General features: G+C 40.1%; 1 protein-coding gene across 7 annotated transcripts in view; it reads left to right on the top strand.

The window, feature by feature from the left end:
- Positions 1–6,074, top strand: part of LOC139609398 (semaphorin-5B-like) — a 34,139-nt gene that overhangs the window by 1,490 nt on the left and 26,575 nt on the right. For all 7 annotated transcript variants that reach the window (XR_011685217.1, XM_071463893.1, XM_071463888.1 and 4 more), the window contains one exon: positions 123–230. The gene's annotated coding sequence lies outside the window, so the exon portion shown is untranslated. The remainder of the gene's footprint in view (positions 1–122; positions 231–6,074) is intronic.

Below are 6,074 nucleotides of genomic sequence, written 5' to 3'. Positions count from 1 at the left end.
CGCTTTTCAGACATACAGAGACACAATCCTGGTCTGGAGATATTTACTATGACATTTTTTTTGGTCTGATGACAGCACCCCTACTGGTCTGAGTTAAACCTGTAATTTGCCACCGTTCACAGGGCTGCAGCCGTTCAGACCTCCGGGCAGTCTGCAGCCTGCATCAGCTCCGGCCCTGAAACCAGACTGTCTCAACCAGCGGGGATCCCATGATGAGCCAAAAGTGAAAGGTAAGCTCGACATTCATCTGGTCGCTTTATTTTTCATTCAGATGTGAGCTATTGAAAGACATTAGCTCACCCATTATCGCTTTTTTTTTGGTTCCAATTTAGCCCCGTCGTTTAAACAATTAACACCGATCTCCATTAAAGAATTAAAGTTTTATTGTTGCCGAGCTTTTTGGAAAACGCATATAAACCTGAAACATTTAAAAACCCCTTTGATCGGGTCCACTTTCCGATTCGGCTTTACTGTCGGGGGTGATTTCAATTTAAGGGAAAAGTTAATGTTAGAAACACTTTGTTAAAGTTGAAACTCCGCTGCAGTAAGATGTAGCTCATGTCATTGATGTTATTGTTTTTTTTATTCATAGAGTTGAAAAAATGTAAAGGAAAATGACGGAGAAGTGGTTTAAACTTGGGATACAGACTATATGGTTGCTGCAAAACAGTCGTTATGTGACCCATAGCCAGTGTAACCAAACCCTTATTGAATCTACATGAGCTTTAGAAATAATCTGCAGGTGATGATATCTAGACTGTGTTGAGTGCTCTGGTAGTGGGGTGGAAAAAATAAACATCACTCAAAAATCATCACTTTACTTTCCTCAATATTTCTAAAGGTCTTGTGGTAAATTCAGCTGAAAACTTCGACTTTTTTGACCTGATTTGCTGTTATTGTAGTGCAGGATTGTTAGCTGCTGTGTATGTTGAATGTAAGCCGAATCCAAAAAAGTGGTTCCTCATATTCATGCACAGAAAAACATGTTTTAGTGGAGATTGGAATACCTCCTCTACTATTAAAGGTGGCAGTTTGCAGAAATGCAATTATTCTATCATAATTATCACCTTACAATGAAGTATATGTCTATTTCAGATTTACTTTTAATAATATAAAAATGTGAGAATTTGCTGTAGATATTCACATTCTCCAGGATGAACCCTGGTGACCTGGTGACCCCTTACCCTTACACCAAACTTCGTACATACATGCCTCCAAGAGGAAGAACCCCTCTGTATGTGGTTATTCTTTGGTTTGTTCTGTAACACCACCTTGGGTTGAAACTTTGCAATTTCATCATCCGTAGCAGCAATGGTATAGAAAATAGTTACATGTATTCTGTTTCAGGCAGGTTGAAACATAAATATCAGCCCATGTATTAAACTTAAAAATATGGAGAGTGGTATTAGCCTAAAGAATCCAGTATCTGCTGAACTCCAATATCTAATACTTCACAAAACTGATCATTTTTTAACACTTAACAGGTTATTTAATTTTTTTAGTGACTTTCCTACCATCCTTGTTACCACTGGTTTCTTTTCATCTCCAATGTGAGCATCAGTTTGAGTTCAATAATTCATCCTGACAGCTTTCATTTATGTCATTGTCAGGTTATTAGTGATTATTACAGTGAAATAAATGGAAACCAGTGGCTACTGGAGGGCAGGAAAAGCAGCATGTAGCAAGCCTCCACAGAGAGATGAAGACAGATCATGTAGGAAATATCAGAAGTATTTATTATTATTTAATGCTTAAAACTTTTACTGTAGTATTTTTATTTTCTGCCACATTTTAAATGTCAGGTGAAAACCTAGTGGAAACAGAGCCGCTAAGCATCTCCCACTATGTACAAGAACTTACTGCTACTGATAAATGGCCCCTAAATGGAAGTGGCGTTAAATCATTAAATTGGACGCCTGGATGTGTTACCCACAGACCTCCACAGTTTCACATGAGGTCAGGCTGAAGTGGAAAAGGAGAGAAAGATGGATGAGGCGAGAGAGAGCAAGTTTAGTGCTGTAGGGGCTGATGGACAGGCGGCGGCGTGGCAAGGTTTTCTCCACTCACACAGCCCAGAAGACTCTCTGACTGTGTGTGTGTGTGTGTGTGTGCCTCGCCTTTATTTGTGCAGGGAAAGTTGTTTGAACTTTATGCTTTTTCCCGGAAAACTCAGTAGAAAGCCACAGTCCTCCCGTGTTGGCGAATGAGTATTTGCCATTTAGCATCTTGCACACGAGATGATGTTGGTCAACATTTTCCCTGCGTCAATTCAGGGATTTAAACCAGCAACCTCTCGGTCACAAATGAGCGACAGTGTTGGTTTGGATTTTGTGGCCGCGACACCTATTGGCCATTGGTCAAGAAATAGCTCAAAGGCTAACTGCTCCAAAAACCACAATTTCATTTTTACATTTCTATTTCTACACAAGTAAATAAACAAGATATGGAGAGTAAATAAGACAAGTTCGGAGCTGTCAGACTCAAACACACATTTCTTTTTCACTTTGATGGCGCTAGGCTAGCACCTTCCACTTGCTCCAAGTCTTTATGCTAAGCTAGGCTAGTCCTGGACCTACGTTAAAGCTAGGTGAGTTTGATTTCTTGTAACCTTTCATATTAACATATTTCCCAGAATGTCAGAGTGTTTAACCTTGATTCTCCATCACTTGGCATCGTAACTCAGTCTCTACTTGTGTGTGTGTGTGTGTGAGAGACTCCTGTAAGCACCGTTTTATTGCTCCAGTAGAGAGGTAAACCTCAGTGACTGCAGGGTTTTTTCAAAAATCAACACAGCCAGGCTTGTTTAAAACGGCGGGAGCTGAATGTTTGAAGTATTAAAAGTCAATATTTCTTTGTGACACACAGACTCCGTTTCACAGTGGAGCGCTGTGTGCTGGACAAGGCGTCCATTGAGGGCTGCGAGGTGGGGGGTGGGGGTGGGGGTCGGGTGCTGGTTTTGGGGGTCAAGAGTTGTTGGGTAACCACTGTAGGCCTCCTTTGCAGCTGGTCGTGGATTAATTGAAGCCGCTGGAGATTAACTGATATTCTTTTTTAATTCATGAACAAAGATGTAGAACAGGACCAATTTTAATCTTCTGTGATCGTAAACACAATTTCTTTGAATTTTGGACTGAGGGTCATGCAGAACAAGCTTTTAAAGAAATAGTTTTTAATTGTGGGAAACAGTGCCGGAAATTAATCTGCAGATTATCGATATGAATGGACATTGAGGTGGATGGTTGAGCATATAATGGATAAAAACTTAATCCCAAGAGAATTTTTTTTTTTTCAAATTTATTGTATATGAACATAATTTTTAGGGGAGAGGTTTGTGCTTTTTATGCCAGATATATTAAAGGAATGCATTTTACTTAAAGCTGCTACAATCAATATTTTTATTATCAATAGACCAGTAATGTGACTGGTGTAGCTCATACAGCTCTGCGGTTCCTCCCGGCTACACAGACTGTCTTAGCGTTTTCAGCTCATTGTTTTGGTTTTATGGCCCGTACCTTTTCAGTTTCAGCTTCATTTCCAGACACAGCAGGCAGCTGTTTTCAGCAAACAGAGCTCTGGAAACAGACTGTACGCTACCTGCCCAGCCCCAAGCAGCAGTCAGACACAGTTAGTGACTGGCTGATGAACATGAGGGAGCTTTTAACACATGAAGAGCCAGATATGTCCCTCAACAGCTGGTGTGGAGCAAAGCAGAGCTAAAAGAAGAGTAAATGTTGGGCTTCAGGTGGCCAGAAACATAACGCAATAATGCTAATGCTGCTCCGTTTATTAGGGGATGTATAAATAAAAATCAGCTTTCAACTTTTAAAAGTCAAGTTGAAATACAATAATATTTGGCTTGACCTTTGTAAGCTTATGAGTAAAGGGAGTGAAAACTTAAAGGGCTGATCATCAGAAACACTTCTGATCCTTACTAAAGACAGATAGGCAAGTATATATAATGCAGATGGTACAAAAAGCGCTAAAATATGATCATAACAGCTGCTTGATTTTCACCTAATGTGCTTGGAGGTGGACGCTGCAAAGATGAGTTGTGCTTTGCAAAAGATGCTGGCGCTTTGAGGCAATCACAGCAGGCTGAGAAACTCCAAACAAATACTGTCTGTGAATCACACAAGGTAATATAGAAGTTAGTATCATATTTATTTCACTCGTTTTAGTCGACAACTTGTTAGCCTTCTTTTCAGTCCCCCTGAAGTCCGCTGTCCTCTGCAGTGTTAACAGCTGACCATCTTTCACCGGTCCTGGTTTGTCTTTTCCTCAGCTCTCCACTGTGCCTGTAATCTTTCAGCCTCAGCTGTGACAGGAGGGCTGTAAAAACAGAGCCAGAGGAGGTCATCCTGAAGTTTGCACAGGAGCAAGCCATTCATCCTCTCAGGGGGGTTTGGTACTCTGTTGTGGCAGGACTGAGGCGGAGAGAGATGAATCTCCTGCTCTCTAACGGTTGGGGATGAGGCCGGGAAAAGTTATTTGTCTCTCACGCTCTGCTGGGCGCACAGGAAGCTAAACGAGCCTGTCGTTTTTCAGTGGATGTGATTAATTGGTGCCATTAATTTCCGAATGAGAGGTCACCCCCTTTGTCTTCTCAGATTGGCAGCCACTTCTACAGCCATGCCTGACTGGTGTCTCTGTCAACAGTACGAAGACCTGTCGTACTTCCTACTTGTTGACACAGTCAAGAATTGGGTTGATGGACTAGACACAGAGTACATCCACACCAAGCTCAGTAATTAGAAAACACTGTTTATGTGTAAACACGATGTGTCCACACTGCTTTCAGGTCATTCTCCTGAAGATCTTGGTCTTTTTAATTTTTTTTAACTTTACTTGATTGGGTTTCCCTTATCGATTTTTTTAGAGGCTTAATTTTACTTGTTCACACCGGGAAAAAAAGGCATCATTATCAGATTCATCCAGACAGAGGAGTCTGTTTTAAAAAGCTCTGTTTTCAGATGAGAAAAATTACTGTTGACAAAAGGCTAAAACAGAGAGAAAACTAATTTGATTCTGAGTCTGTAAGCTAATTCCTAACTGTGGTGACATATTATATTTGCAAGATGATCTTCCAAACTGAAAGTTCACTAACTAGTTGAGTTTAGCGTATTTTAGTACACAGACTACATCTTTTTTTTTTCCTTTTAAGATCTAGAACGCCACAAGCTATTCTGCTCTGTTGTTAATCCCTTATACTCACTATGTATGTTGTGTTTAGGGATGATACACAACTTCAGTAGGAAAGTAAATATGTAAATGTAGATGCTTCATTTAATTTTTCTAACTTGAAAGATGCTGCAGTGAAAGCATAGCAGCTTTAACGTTGTTGCATTGGACTGAATTATACTTCATGATGTATCCACTGTCAGGCTCACTGTACGAGCTCCTTCCAGTATTTCATTAATGCCGTGTATTTGTGCTGGTGGTGATTCAGGAGACCATTTTGTTCAGGCAAACAAAATGTTTGTCTGAACTAATGGCATTTGTTGTTGACTCTGTCTCCTGATTCATTTGCACACTGATGATGCTGCAGCTGTGTTCAACACCACCAACACCAAGGCTCATTTTGAATCCAAGTGATTTCAGTTTTACCTCAGAGCACTTACTGTCGTCTCTGTCTTTACATATGGGGACAGTTTGTTAGGCAGCTTCTGCAGCTCAGCGACTCATTGCATATTAATTACTGTTAGAATACATGCACTGGATGTTTAGGGTTTGCTTTTAGTCTCTTTGGGTTCAGACTGCAAGTGACTATTATTTTCATCAGTTCTTTATTTGTAGATTATGAAAAATTTGGAGCAAACCCAGGAAAGTTTCATATTTGAGAAACTTGCCATACCATATACCTCAGAGAAGGAGAAGGAGAATATGTACTAGTACTTATTTTTGGAATAACTAAATACAGTTGGGTGTTAAATGTACATATGTGGTTGTCCTGTGTACACAAATACCATTTTGCAAGTAGGTTTAGATAAAACAGTGAAAATATGTCATTATTTGGCCTTTTATTAGTTAGTGGGATTTCATCAGATTTTCTCTCCTTTTCTTTGCTTTTGTTGGTG

Source organism: Trachinotus anak, unplaced genomic scaffold (genome assembly GCF_046630095.1).
Source record: "Trachinotus anak isolate AG129_WGS33_773 ecotype Australia unplaced genomic scaffold, CSIRO_AGI_Tana_v1 ptg000026l, whole genome shotgun sequence".
Classification (NCBI taxonomy): Eukaryota; Metazoa; Chordata; class Actinopteri; order Carangiformes; family Carangidae; genus Trachinotus; species Trachinotus anak.
This window is presented reverse-complemented; position numbering and strand designations above follow the sequence as displayed.